At 52.0% G+C, this 14,968-nt stretch overlaps 1 pseudogene; it reads left to right on the top strand.

Annotated features, from left to right (window-relative positions):
- The first annotated feature begins 300 nt into the window (after positions 1–300).
- LOC115527536 lies at positions 301–8,318 on the top strand (annotated as a pseudogene).
- The last annotated feature ends 6,650 nt before the right edge of the window (positions 8,319–14,968 follow it).

The raw sequence follows: 14,968 nt of genomic DNA, 5'->3' as shown, positions 1-14,968 counted from the left end.
AACGGAGCCGCGCCAGCCACGCCGCGGAATTGTGAACACTCGCAGAGGGCTGTTGTTGGGAGCCACCGATTTGGGGGTGGGGGGTTGCCCCGCAGCCGCTCACCGGAGCAGCCACGGGCCTCGACGGGTGCACCCTCGGGCCCCCGAGCGGACGCTGCGGTTACGATGGGGTCTGGGATGCGCGGGGAGGGGCGCCCCTCTCCGCAGGCGTCCCGGGAAGGCGGCGGGTGTGTCAGAGGACATTTCCAGGCACAGGACAGGCAGCGCTTTTTCACTTCCAGCATCAGCATTCTCGGAAGCATGACTCTCCAGAACCTCGGCCCCCGCTCAGGCCCGGGGGCGGCCATCTGGCTTCTGCCCCGCAGCTTCCCCCAGTGCCAGGGCTTCCCTGCTCCAACCGCTTCCTCACGGAACCCGGGATCTTGTGGATTTCTGGGGGTGCGTTTACGGAAGTGGCCACGTCCAGCTTCCTGCGGCCTCTGGGACGCCTGCTCACGTGCCTCGCGAGCTGCTCTCTGTCAGACGCCGCCTTTCTAGGCACTGGAGATTCAGCAAGGTCCAAAATGGGCAACAATATCGGTTTTTATGGAGATCACAATCTTGGGAAAGGAAAGACCGTAAACATATGGACAAATATGCGCCGGGGACCCAGCAATTCCACTCCTAGGTATCTACCCAAGAGAATTGAAAACACGTCCGCACAAAACCTTGGGGATGCCTCTTCACAGCGGCATGGCTCCGAATAGCCAAAAAGCGGAACTGAGCGGAATGTCCATCAACTGGTGAATGGACAAATACAGTGCGGTATATCCATTCGATGGGGACTATTATTCAGCCCTAGAAAGGAACCAAGCGCCGATAGGTGCTGTAAAGTGGATGAACCTCGAAAACATGCAAAATGAAAGAAGCCAGACACAAAAGGCCACAGATTGTGTGACTCCATTTTTATGACGTGTCCAGAATAGGGAAACCTATAGAAACAGAAACTTAACTGGTGGTTGCCTAGGGCTGGGAGTGATGGGGGAAACTAGAAGGTGATGGTTGGGGCGCTGGGTGGCTCCAGCCCCGCGTCAAGGCTCTGTGCGGACAGCTCAGAGCCTGGAGCCTGTTTCAGAGTCTGTGTCTCCCTCTCTCTCTCTCTGCCCCTCCGCCCCCCCCCCCATGCTCTGTCTCTGTCTCTCAAAAAAAAAAAAAAAAAAATACATATATATATATAAATAAACGTTAAAAAATCTTAAAAAGAAAAAAGGTGATGGTTAAAGGGTACATGAATTCTTTATAGATTCATTCATTTTTTTTTTAAAATTTTAGAGTGTGTGAATGGGGGAGAGGGGCAGAGGGAGAGGGAGAGAGAATCTTAAGCAAGCTCCAGGCTCCGCACAGAGCCTGATGCAGGCAGGGTTCGATCCCATGACCTGGGGACCATGACCTGAGCTGAAATCAAGAGTGAGCCTACCAGGCGCCCACGGGTACATGGGACCTGGGGATTATGAAATGTTCTTACTTTGGTTGTAGTGACGGATGCAGAATCGTGTGAATATAATAAAAACCACTGAATGGTAAGGGAGAATTGTGTGGCATGTGAACCTTATTTCAATAAAGCCAGGAAAGAAGGGGAAACATCGAAGCAGAGATCTAAATGAAGTGAGGGAATGGCCCTGAACATACTGGAAGAAACACACGCCAGCCAGAGGGAGCCCCGTGGAGACAGGAACGTGCTAGGGTGCGGTGAGCAAGGAAAAACCCACAGACTTACTCTTTTTTTACGTAACACACACCCATTTAACGACTCCTAGGGCCTGGGAGCTGGGAGTACAGTCAAGAATACGAAGCCAAAATTTTAGCTGTCATAGAAGTCAGACATGAAACCGAGAATTCCAGTTACTACATTACTAGAATAAAATGTCCCATAAATTCATTTCTTTTTCTAATTAGTGGCTTTCTCCCTTACTTATTAGCAGGCAGCTCAGATTTTCTCTCTTGTCTCTTGAGTTGTCCAAGAATTTGTAGGGGCCCGAAAAACCAAATGTCCGAGGAGAGGGAACAGAACGGCCTTTCCCCTCAAATGGAAATTGGCTTATCTGTCCCCTCCTGCACAGTTTCTCTCCAAGACGTATGGTGGTGCTACTGAAGCCTGGTTCCCGTGGTCTGATCAGTGAGTGATACAGACAGCCTTTCTGGGCCCAGATACCCGCAGGCCAATGCTGTGTTTCTTTGCAGGAAGAAGATTCCAGTCCTTCTACCAGCAAGTGGCCTGCTACCCCCACCCCCATCCCTGGTACTCATCCTCGTAGGTCACACACAGCAGCCCCTCATTAATTCATTCAACAGATTTGACTGCTAGTGTGTATCATGCCCTGTTGAAGGTCCTGGCCGTGGAATGGTGAATAAGATAGCCAATCCCAGCCCAGATGGCTCTAAACCTACATATTTGAAAAGCAAAACTTTGAGGGGAAAATCCAGGTAGGAAGGGTTTCTTTTTTAAAAAAATTTTTTTCCTTTTTATGTTTTATTTATTTTTGAGAACGAGAGACAGAGCACAAGCGGGGGAGGGGCAGAGAGTGAGGGAGACCCAGAATCGGAAGCAGGCTCCAGGCTCTGAGCCATCAGCACAGAGCCCGATGCGGGGCTCGAACCCACGAACCACGAGACCATGACCTGAGCCGAAGTCGGACGCTTAACCAATTGAGCCACCCAGGCACCCCAATAGAAGATACTATTTTTAAGTAATCTGTACACCCAGTGTGGGGCTTGAACCTATGACCCGGACATCAAGAGTCGGTCAGTCACATGCTCCACCAACTGAGCCAGCCAGGCGCCCCTGTCTTGTGTTTGTTTTTAAAAACTAATTTATCGGGGCGCCTGGCTGGCTCAGTTGGTTAAGTGTCCGGCTCTTGATTTCAGCTCAGGTCACGATCTCACGGTTTGTGAGTTCAAGCCTCACATCAGGCTCCGTGCTGAGAGCTGGAGACTGCTTGGGATTCTCTTTCTCTCTCCCTCTCTCTCTCTGCCCCTCCCCTGCTCTCTCTCTCTCAAAAAATAAACTTAAAAAAAAACTGATTTATCAAGTGAAATCCTTAATTCCTTCATGTTCAGTCTCTTGTTCTCTATCTCCTCTTTCCTTCTCTCCCCTCTGCTCCTTAGTTCAAAAAAGTCTTTAAACTTGGAGCTACTTTTACTGCTTCTCATTGAATTTCACTGTGGCTTCAGATGGTTTCCCAACTCCCGAGATTTTGAGTATCCGCTGGATGTTGATACGTTCTTCTGTTTCGCTTTCCTGTAAATTGTTTGTATCTTTCCTCCATTGTTTCCAGGAAGCGGTTTGTTTTTTTCTTATTCATTTATAGAAGTTCTGGGGGGGGGGGCGGGGCGGTGCCTGGGTGGCTCAGTCGGTTAAGCGTCTGACTTCGGCTCAGGTCATGATCCTGCGGGTTTGCGAGTTCGAGCCCCGCGTCGGGCTCTGTGCTGTCAGCTCAGAGCCTGGACCTGCTTCCAGTTCTGTGTCTCCTGCTCTCTGCCCCGCCCCCTACTCACCCTCTCTCTCAAAAGTAAACATTAAAAAAAAGTTCCGTTTACAGAAGGTCTGTATGTATCACGGATAAGAGATGCGAATATCATCTCCTGGGTGATGGCTAGTGTTTCCATCTTCCTTATGGTGTCTCTGAGTGCTTGTCACTAAGTCAGACTTGGTGGCTACCTACTCTGAAGCAAACGAACGAGAAGACCTAGTCTCTGGATATCAGTAACCCAGGGTCTCGCCAGGCAGCACGTGAGACTCGCCGTCCTGTGACATCGATGTGAGTCACACACAACGACACCACGTACGGATGTTTAAGTACGTGTGTCACACACCATCACAGAGGTCGGAGTAGATGCCCATGACACAGAGCGGGGAAGAAGTCAGGCGTCAGAAGCCAGCAATGCTCAGAGGACAGTTCAGGACCGAGGAAGTCTTTTCCCAAAAAACGGGAGGGTCTTGCTGCTTTTCTCAGAAGTCTCCTTCTTCCGAGATGCAAGGCTCGTGCTTCCTTTCTCATCAGAAACGGAGCCCGCGTCAACAGGCACCGACAGCTGACTTAGCAGCAGGATTTCACTGTGGGGCAGAACTCTCTGGGAGGGCACACCCTCCTTCTGGGGCTCTCCAGGACAGCAGTACTCCGGAGGGGCGTGGGCTCAGTGGGAGGAAACAGGAAAAAAAAAAAAAAAAAGCCGCAAAGGATTGCACAACATCATCCGAATAAGGTTCTTGGGAAAGGGGGTAGATAGGATTGATTCATCAGCCCTTACGGAGGGAGAAACAGTGAATGCTGTTTGGAGGAGCAGAGGTGGCCTTCTGGAAGTGGGCATCGAGGACACGTCCACTGGCGAGAGAAAAAGGAAGGGTCTGTCATGCAGAGGGCACGGCCAAGGCACAAGAGGCAGGAAGTTGGGTCTCTTTTGTATGTGGCTGGGGCTGAAGCTGCCTTGGGGAGCCAGGGGAAGCTGTCCAGCCCAGCGAGGCAACCAGAAGGCGACCCACCCCTGTCCCATGCCCTAAATTCACTGAAAGGGGAATTAAAAGGAAAGGGAGGTTCCTGGCATGAGGCTGGCCACAGACCTTTAACCACCCAGACCCCAAAGAGCCCTGGACCCAGAAGAGGGAAGGGAGACCCACTGGGTTGGGGTGGGGAGGCAGAACATGTGACCAGGGATTTGAAAACAATGTCATGAGTCTCAGAAGCACAGGGAACGTGAGGACCACTGGAGGCATCGGACTCAGCCTAAAGGATCTGGGAGGGCTTCCTGGAGGAGGTGGTGACGTCTGGAGGAGCCAGAATTATTCTGGAGGGGATGTGTGGATGAAGGAGCGTCCCCGCTGTGATATTAGCACGTGCAGAGTTTGGGAGTGGGACTCTTGGAAAGGCTGAGACTAACTCAGGGGCAGTAGTCTGGGGCTGGACCACACAAGGACTCAAATAGCAGGGACCAGGGGTTTGGACTAAGCAGGGGCACCTGGGGGTGCTCAGTCGGTTGAGCATCCGACTTCGGCTCAGGTCATGATCTCGCAGTTCATGGGATCGAGCCCCGTTCCAGGCTCTATGCTGACAGCATGGAGCCTGCTTGGGATTCTCTCCCTCTCCTGCTTCTCCCCCCCACCCTCCCAATCACATGTGCACGTGAGCACACACACACACTCTCGGAATAAATAAACTTAAAAAAAAGAAATACGTAAAAAATAAAGTGGGAAGAAGGCAGAAGTCCCAGGGTTCAGCTCCAAGGCTAAGACCACTCTGTGGCTTCCATTTTCTCCGGAGACGGGAGGCTCGCCACTCCCCAGGGAACCTGGCTGAGTGCAAAGGCTGTGTTAAGCATTGGCTGTGGCTGTCAGTCTTGGCTTTGCTTTTTTATTATGAGAAAACGTGAACACACACAAAGGTATGCAGAGAAAAAGTAGAAACATGAAAACCCGTGCGATCTCCACTCGGCTTCACCAGGTTTTGACTTGGTCACGTATTTCGGATCCTCTTAAAAGGAAATAAATTGGGACGCCTGGGTGGCGCAGTCGGTTGAGCGTCCGACTTCAGCCAGGTCACGATCTCGCGGTCCGGGAGTTCGAGCCCCGCGTCGGGCTCTGGGCTGACGGCTCGGAGCCTGGAGCCTGTTTCCGATTCTGTGTCTCCCTCTCTCTCTGCCCCTCCCCCGTTCATGCTCTGTCTCTCTCTGTCCCCCCAAAAAATAAATAAACATTGAAAAAAAAAAAAAAAGGAAATAAATTGTGCTCTCTCTTCCTGATCCCCGCCGTAGCGGATCAAGGTGAAAAGGGGAATCCCACGTGCGAACTTCTCATCCTCTGTGGTCGGGGGGTCGGGTGGGGGGAGAGGGGAGACAGACTGACTGGGGTGGCCAGGGTGCTGGAGCAGTGCACAGGCCAGACCGCCGTGCTCTCCAGAGCTGGATATGCCGTCAGAGCCTTTGACAGCAGGAGAAATGGAAAAAAAAGATGGCCGTGCACTGCACAGTCCGTGGGGTCAAGGCTGAAGAAATCCCCGAGAAAGTTCTAAAGATGTGGGAGCATGAGTTGAGAAATACTAACTTCTCCGGCACGAGAAACTTTGGTGTGGGGATCCAGGAGCGCGTCGATGTGGGGACCCAAGCACCGGTATGTATGGCCTGGACTTCTGTGTGGTGCCGAGTAGGTCGGGCTTCGGCATCGGATGAGAAAGTCCGGACGCTCTGTGTGAGGGCCAGACATGGAATGATCAAAGAGGAGGTCATGGCGTTCGTCCCAGCAGAAGGATGATGGGACCACCCTGCCCGACACGTCAATTCCTGCTTCGATCCAAAAGGCCCGGAAAAACTTTTCAGTGGGAGCGGGGCGGTGGGGGCGGATAGTAAATAAATGGTAACCGGCAGTCCTGTGCACCTTCTCTCTTTCCCCCCACCCCGAGGCGACTGCCATCTCAAACTTGGTGTTTACTACGTTAAAACCCACTTCAACTGCGCATTTAGACAATATATTGGGTGGTTTTACACATCCAGAAGCTTTCTGTAAGTGGTGCCCTTGTTTTGTACCCTTCCACAATTTACCTTTTACCTCCTCCACGCTACAAGATATATCTTTTCAACACTCACTCTTCATTAAAAAAGAAAAAAAAAAAAAAGCTAAGCATTTGTGCTTAGTAAACAAAGGACAGGATAAAACTTCCATAATTTGATAAGCAGCAATTTCCAGGAACCCACAGCATGTCTTCCTTTAAAAAAATTTTTTTTAATGTTTATTATTTATTTTCGGAGAGAGGGAGACCCAGAATCCGAAGCAGGCTCCAGGCTCTGAGCTGTCAGCACGGAGCCCGACGCGGGGCTCGAACTCGGACCGTGAGATCGTGACCCGAGCGGAAGTTGGACACTTCACCGACTGAGCCCCCCAGGCGCCTTAGAAGTGTCTTCCTTGGGGCGCCTGGGGGGCTCAGTCGGTGAAGCGTTGGACTTCGGCTCGGGTCACGATCTCACGGTCCGTGAGTTCGAGCCCCGCGTCGGGCTCTGTGCTGACAGCTCAGAGCCTGGAGCCTGTTTCGGATTCTGTGTCTCCCTCTCTCTCTGCCCCTCCCCTGTTCACGCTCTGTCTCTCTCTGTCTCAAAAATAAACGTTAAAAAAAATTAAAAAGAAAGAAGTGTCTTCTTTAATTGTGAATTCTGAGGACCATTTCTGATAACAATCAAGAACAAAATAAAGGTGCCGATGCAATAGGAAAATAAAAATAAGTAAGACCTATACATATTGAAAAGTTGAGGGGCGCCTGGGTGGCGCAGTCGGTTAAGCGTCCGACTTCAGCCAGGTCACGATCTCGCAGTCCGTGAGTTCGAGCCCCGCGTCAGGCTCTGGGCTGATGGCTCGGAGCCTGGAGCCTGTTTCCGATTCTGTGTCTCCCTCTCTCTCTGCCCCTCCCCCGTTCATGCTCTGTCTCTCTCTGTCCCAAAAATAAAATAAACGTTGAAAAAAAAAAAAAAAAAAAAAAAAAGAAAAGTTGACAGTATTTTGCAGCCCTGCTTACTTTTCTCAAAGGTCCTAGGGATGTAATATCTGGATTCATTATAGGGTGAAGCAAGATTGATCTATAAAGGGCGTGGCCTTATGTCTGAGCAATGAGCATTTGGAAAAGAATGAGGAAGGGAAAACATCCTTTTCCCAAGATAAGAAAAACTCTTGAATATTAATTCTTCCCAAATTAATTTATAAATTCAGTAGCATCCCAATAAAAATCCCAAGTAGATTTTTAAAAACACTTTTTAATGTTTCTCTCTTTTTCTGGGAGAGAGGGACGAGACAGAACACGCGTTGGGGAGGGGCAGAGAGAGAGCGAGACACAGAATCTGAAGCAGGCTCCAGGCTCTGAGCTGTCAGCACAGAGCCTGACGGGGGGCTCGAACTCATGAACCTCGAGACGGTGACCTGAGCCGAAGTCGGACGCTCAACTGACTGAGCCACCCGGGCGTCCCTAAACATCCTAAGTAGATTTTTGACAGAGCTGTTTTATTGTGGTAAAAGACACACATACAACATAGAATTTTTCGTCTTAATCATATTTAAGCACACAGCTCAGCAGCATCAATCACATTCACACTGTTGTGCAACCGTTTGGATTTACAGATTAATTGCAAAGATAGTGCAGGAAGTTCCGTATACACTTAACTCAGCTTCCTCTCCTGTTAACATCTTAAATTACTGTCACTTGTCAAAAAGAGGAAAGGAACATTGGTGCAATACCATTAGCGAAACAAAAGGCTTCGTCTGTGTTTCACGTTTTTCCACGGGTGTCCTTTTCCCGTTCCAGGATTGAATCCAGGACCCCACGTGGCATTGAGTCCAGACCCCACGTTAGCCTCCTAGGACTGCCGCGACAAAGGAGCACACGCAGGGCGGCTAACACACCGGACATGTGTTGTCTCACGGCTCTGTAGGCTGGAAGTCTGAGATCCAGCCGTGGGCAAGTTGGTCTGGTTCCTTCCGAGGCGTCTCTCGTGGGGGCACAGACGCCGTCTCCTCCCTGTGTCCTCACACGATCATCCCTCTGTGCGCGTCTGTGTCCTAACCTCCTCTGATAAGGACCCCAGTCATACTGGGTTAGGGTCCGTCCTCATGACCTTATTAAAAAAAAAAATTGTGTGTGTGTTTATTTTATTTTTGAGAGTGAGAGAGGCAGAGCACGAGCCGGGGAGGGGCAGAGAGACAGGGAGACGCACAATCCGAAGCAGATTCCAGGCTCTGAGCTGTCAGCACAGAGCCCGACGCTGGGCTCGAACTCACGGGGCCGCAAGATCATGACCTGAGGCAAAGTTGATCGCTTAACTGAGCCACCCAGGCACCCCTTACTTCTTAATATTGGATATAAGGGGGCAAGGAGGGAAAATATTTAAAAGGCTATTTGGTGGTGGCGGGGGGGGGGGGGGGGGGTGTGCAAAATTTAAAACAAGGTTGATAAACACTGCTTTATTCCTATGAGGTGAGTCCCTAAGCCGGCCCCACTCCAAGGGGAAGAGAATTAATTCCCTCCTCCCACAGGAAGCACTCTTAAAAAATGTGTAAACAGGGGTGCCCGGGTGGCTCAGTTGGTTAAGTGTCCAACTTGATTTCAACTCAGGTCACGATCTCATGGTTCTTGGGTTTAAGCCCCATATTAGGCTCTGGGCTGACTCTGGACTCTGCTTGGGATTCTCTCTCTGCCCCTCCCCTGTTAGCTCTCTCTCTCTCTCTCTCTCTCTCAAAAATAAATAAAAACTTAAAAAAAAATTTTTTTACATGTGTGAACCTGTGTTTTTTTTATTTTTATTTTTTTTACATTTATTTATTTTTGAGAGACAGAGCACAAGTGGGGGGAGGGGCAGAGAGAGAGGGAGAGACAGAATCCGAAGCAGGCTCCGGGCTCTCAGCACAGAGCCCGACTCGGGGCTCGAACTCATGAACCGTGAGATCGTGACCTGAGCTGAAGTCGGACGCTCAACCGACTGAGCCACCCAGGTGCCCCGTGTGAACCCATGTTAAAACCAGCACAGTAATTAATAAATATTTTTCGGGGGGAGCTAACACAAATTGGAAGTTATGCAAATATCCTGCTTCTCTGATTAGAGTAGCACATGTTAACTATAAGCATCTGTCTGTGGGTTTTGCCTACAGTGGTTGTTACCATGGTGTTCAATGTTTTTAATGTTTATTTATTTTTGAGAGAGAGAGAGAGAGACAGAATGTCAGCAGGGGAGGGACAGAGAGAGGGAGACGCAGAATCCGAAGCAGGCTCCAGGCTCTGAGCTGTCAGCACAGACCCTGACGCGGGGCTTGAACTCACAAACCGTGAGATCGTGACCTGAGCCGAAGGTGGACGCTTAGCCGACAGGGCCACCCAGGTGCCCCAATACGCTATATTTTACAGCACTCAGGGGCACCTGGGTGGCTCAGTCAGTTAAGCGTCTGACTCTTGATTTAGGCTCAGGTCACGATCTCACGGTTCATAGGTTCGAGCCCCACATCGGGCTCTGCGCTGACAGTGCGGGGCCTGCTTGGGATTCTCTCTCTCTCTCTCTCTCTCTCTCTCTGCCCTTACCCAGCTTGCTCTCTCTAAGTAAACAAATAAACTTAAAAAAGTTTTTTTCAAGCATTCACCTGGACTGCAAGCTCATCCTAGCTGGAGCTCTGATGGTAGAATTTGGGGCACCCGGCAACCTATCTGAGCCGGAGTATGTGAGCACCACCTTCCTCTGACTCAGTAGAAATCCCAGATTCTTAGGCCTAGGGGGTCAGGGAGCCCGGGGAGGATCCCCGGGGAAAGCTCATGTCAGGGTTTCGCACCCGCACCCCCACTAGAGCGTTTCCTTCTCCCGAGACTCGCCTGGGCAGCACGGGGTGATTTGTCCATCCAGTGGCTTCTGTTCCACGTCTGAGAGCCCCCGGCAGGTGAAGCGGTTACTCTTGAAAAGTCTGCAGCGGCAGAAAGTTCTGGTGTCTGGAGAGGAGGCCGGAGGGGGCTCCGACCCCCCCCCCCCCCACTTCTTGGGCTCAGCGTCTCCCTAGGCACTTGGCAGGAAGTTCTTCTTTCAGTCTGACCCTCTGGCCTGAGCAGCTCTCCCATCACACACACTGGGTCACCAGGCGTGCGCAAGTGTCTCCCAGGCGCCAAGGACGGACTGCTCGCGAATTTCCTCACGACTCGGGTTCGCGTGCTGGAAGCAACACGAGCCAGTCCCTGAGAGCCGGTCTCTGTTCAGCTCCGCGTGGAGGGGCATCATGTTAACAGCTTGGGATCAGCCACAGCGGCAGGATGTACACGAGGGAGACTGGCGGACACTTCGCATCAGGACTCGCTTCCCCCCTCACCACCCCACCCCGTCCCCCCTGCAGAGCGCAGGTCGTTAAACGTTCCTTCGTTCGCCTGGGGCTTGTTTCCGATTTAGGCGTTCCCCAAACACAAGTGTTGCACCTCCTTGCCGGGTGCCTGATTTGTTTCCTTCTCTCCCTCACCTTTCCAAGTGGAGCAAACAGCCTGCCTTCCAGAAAATCCTGTGGCCAGGTGCATGCCCCAGGGTCACGGCGGCTCCCTGGACAGGCAGACCTGCTCCCCGGCATTTTTTTTTTTTAATGTTTATTTATTTTGAGAGAGAGAGTGCATGCACAAGGGGGGGGGAGGGGCAGAGAGAGAGAGCAAGAGAGGGAGAGAGAATCCCAAGTCGGCTCCGCTCTGTCAGCACAGGGCCCGACACAGGGCTCAAACCCACAAACGGTGAGATCCTGACCTGAGCCTAAATCAAGATGCTTAACCGACTGAGCCACCCAGGCAACTCCCCCGCCCCCGGGGCAGTTGCAATTACGATGAATCAAGTCCCCACTTCCTGGCAGGCAGTGACAGAATTGTGTCCGTTGTGATGGGAACTGGAGGAGTAATCGTTTCCCTGGAAGAATGTCCACTCCCAGGGCTGGACCGGCACAGGCAGGCTGTTGGGGCAGGTGGGACAGGGCTGGGACTCAGGACACCCCTATCCCTGTGTCTGCCCGGTCTTCAGTCCCTGGAGGGTTGGGGGTCTGTCCTGGATTCTACACCCCGAACGGCCCATTTCCCTCCCTACTTCCGGCCCGCCCCCCCAGCCCAGGAGAACTCTGGAGTCCCGATCCCCATCTCTTCCAGACTGGGACAAGCAGGGAGCTCAGAACAAGAGACTGTAGTGCCTGCTGTGTGCACGCCCCACACTGGGCCCTCAGGGAGCTTGTTTCTCCGTCTAGATCTTGGTTCATCCCGTCTGAAGATGCACGAGGAGGGCGGGGGTGCAGCCTCCTCCACCCCTTCCCTCCCCGCCCCTGCACCAGAGTGGGGAGAGGCTCTGGGTGGGCCACCAGGGAGGGCAGCTGACCAGGAAAACAGCCCCATCTCTCTCTGGGAAGTGCCCCCCTCCCTGCCCAGGCAATGTCTGCCACCAAAGACCAGGCTTGGAAGCCCGTGGCCCTGGGGGCCTATAGCTGACCTTGGACAAGGACAGCCACAGCAGCCCAGTAAGAGCAGGAGAGGGAAGAACAGACACCCTGAGGGAGCGGAGGACGGGTGCTTCCAGCATACCTGTGTTCCTGCCTCCGCCTGCCCCAGGGAAGCCTGTCCCCCAGCCCCCACCTCCCGGGGCCCAAGAGCCTGGCAGTATTGGTCACCTGCGCTCCGTGCCCTAACCCTGTTGTACCTGTGAAGTTCTGGAAACCACGGATTGTCGGAATCCAAAGTCTTTGGGGACAAGTGGTCCCGCTGGTTATCAGCCCTTCCTCCTCTGAACGGGCAGAGAGGCAGTCAGAGTCTGCCCAAGCCGAGACCAGAGAGGGCCAGCCCCTGCCGCCCTCCCCAAGAATCCGAGTCCCAACCGGGCCTCACCCAGGGTGCCCGGCTGCCGAGCCATCCCTGGAGTGGCACATGTCCACCTACGGTCCCCAAACGCCTTGTCCGGGACTCCTGGGGACCCACGGCTTTTCTTTCTCGCCCCGTGGTGCTCACCTCCAAAACCTACTTTCGCTCAGGAAAAGGAACGGGGCACCGGGCTGTGACACATCACTGTAAGAGGCCGGAGGGAGAGGGCAGAACTTCTGATGCAGAATGAGACGGGCTGGGCCTTCCAGGAATTCCAAGAGGTGGTGCAGGGTGGTCTGGGGGCAACAGCCAGGCCATGGGATGCTTTGGATGAGATCCGACAACGTGGAAAGTAGGGCTAACTTGTGATGCCTCTTTCACTGAGGGCAGCTCGGACCGTGCCCCCCTCGCCCTGGAGCCATCACCTCCCTCTGACTTCCACTGTGCCCTCTTGGCTTCCTGACGGCCTCATTGATGGCGATTTTGGGACTGACTTCGGGAGTCCGGGCTGAGTCACAACTGCTTGTTTATTTAATAGCTGCTATCGTTGGGCATTCTTCTAGCTACTTCATATACGAATTGATTTAATCTTCCCACGTTGGGGTAGATAATGTCACCTGCAGGTTACAGATTAAAGCAAACCGCCATAGCCTGAGGGGTTCGGGTCCAGGCCCCGGACGGAGGTGGGGCTGCAAGCCAGGACTCATCTCCCTCCTCTGCGTTTCCCTGGTCAGCTGTCTGGTGGCCTCTCCCACAGTCCCTCTCACCTCTGGTGCAGGGAAGGGGGAGGGAGGACAGAGGCAGGGTGACGGGGAGGCTGCTTTTAGAATCCTTGCCCCCTGGCCCTCCAGCAGCAGCTCTCTCTGGGGGTCAGTGTCCTCATCCTCAAAGGCAACTGGTTGGATGGTCAGGAGCCTCACCGTGGCCTCTGGGTAGGGCTGGCATCGCCAGGCATTTGATAGGCGATCGTATTGCAAAATATGCGAGACACTCACCACATATAATATAATTATATATATATTATATATATATAGTAATATATATATAATATAATTGACACATAACATTGTATTAGTTTCAAGAATGCAGCACAATGATTCAATATATGTATATATTGCAAAGTGATCTCCACAATAAATCTAGTTCCATAGTTAACAGTTATACATTTTTTCCCCTCATGATGAGAATTTTGAAGATCTGCTCTCTCTTTTTTTAAAATTTTTAACATTTATTTACTTATTTAGAGACAGAGAGAGAGAGAGTGCACAAGCAGGGAGGGGCAGAGAGAGAGAGAGCAAGACACAGAATCCGAAGCGGGCTCCAGGCTCTGAGCTGTCAGCACAAAGTCAGACGCGGGGCTCGAACCCACCTGAGCCGAAGTCAGACGCTCAACCGACTGAGCCCCCCAGGCGCCTCTGCTCTCTTATGAATGTCTTCTAAGTTTCCAATTTCTGCACATCCCTGACAACATTTGCGATTATCTTTTTTATTCTAGCTGTTCTAGTGGGTGTAAAGGGAGATCCCATTGTGGGTTTCATTTGCATTTCCCTGGGGGCACTTATTAAAATGCAGATCCTTGGGGTGGCCGGGTGGTTCAGTCTGTTCAGCCGCTGACTCTTGATTTCTGCTCAGGTCATGATTTCGTGGTTCATGGGATTGAGCCCCTCGTCTGGCTCCGCATTCAATGTGTGGAGCCTGCTTGGGATTCTCTCTCTCTCCCTCTCTCTCTCTCTCTCTCTCTCTCTCTCTGCCCCTCCCCCACTTCTCAAAATAAACTTAAAAAAAATGCAGATTCTTAACCCACACCCAAGAGAGTCCAATTCAGTGAGTCTGGGGTGAGGCCCAGGAAAATCGGGGTGGTGGGGAGTCTTTTGTGATAACTAGATTTCACTTCCGATGCAAGCCCTGTTTTCTCCTGGCCCTTTCCTCCAAGCCTGTCATCACAATTGACCACACGTTCAGCCCATAACTTGGGACGGAGACCATAGGAAGTAGAGATGGGCAGGCATGGGGTCCTCAGCAGCATCTTTGGGCTCGCTCCGAAACAGGACTTTCAGTTACCTGAGCCAGTTAGTCATTTGTTCATTTGTTTACACCTGTCTGTGTTGTTGCCTCTTGCTAACAACTGCACACATCCTAACCCATGCACACCCTTACAGCTGAAAAGGACAAAGCCAGTCCTGGGTCCTGAACAGGGAGATCATTTTAAATCCCTGCTTTTAGGAATGGGGTGAGAGGCATGTGTCTTATTCAGCTCAGGCTGCTATTTTAAAAATACCATAGACTGCGTGGCTTATAAGCAACAGGGGTCTGGAAGCCGGGAAGTCCAAGGTCAAGGTGCCTGTAGATTTGGTTCCTGGTGAGGGCTCTCTTCCTCGCTGGAAGATGGCTGCCTTCTCGCTGTACCTCTCATGGAGGAGAGAGGGAGCTCTGGTGTCTCTCCCTCTTCTTTTTTAATTTTTCAAAAATGTTTATTTATTTTTAAGAGAGAGAGGGATACAGAGCGTGAGCAGGGGAAGGGCAGGGAGAGAGGGAGACACAGAATCTGAAGCAGGCTCCAGGCTCTGAGCTGTCAGCACAGAGCCCAACGTGGGGCTCGAACTCATGAACCAGGAGAA

Source organism: Lynx canadensis, chromosome A2, assembly GCF_007474595.2.
Source record: "Lynx canadensis isolate LIC74 chromosome A2, mLynCan4.pri.v2, whole genome shotgun sequence".
NCBI lineage: Eukaryota > Metazoa > Chordata > Mammalia > Carnivora > Felidae > Lynx > Lynx canadensis.
The sequence above is the reverse complement of the archived record's forward strand: the minus strand, read 5'-3'. Positions and strand labels throughout refer to the sequence as shown.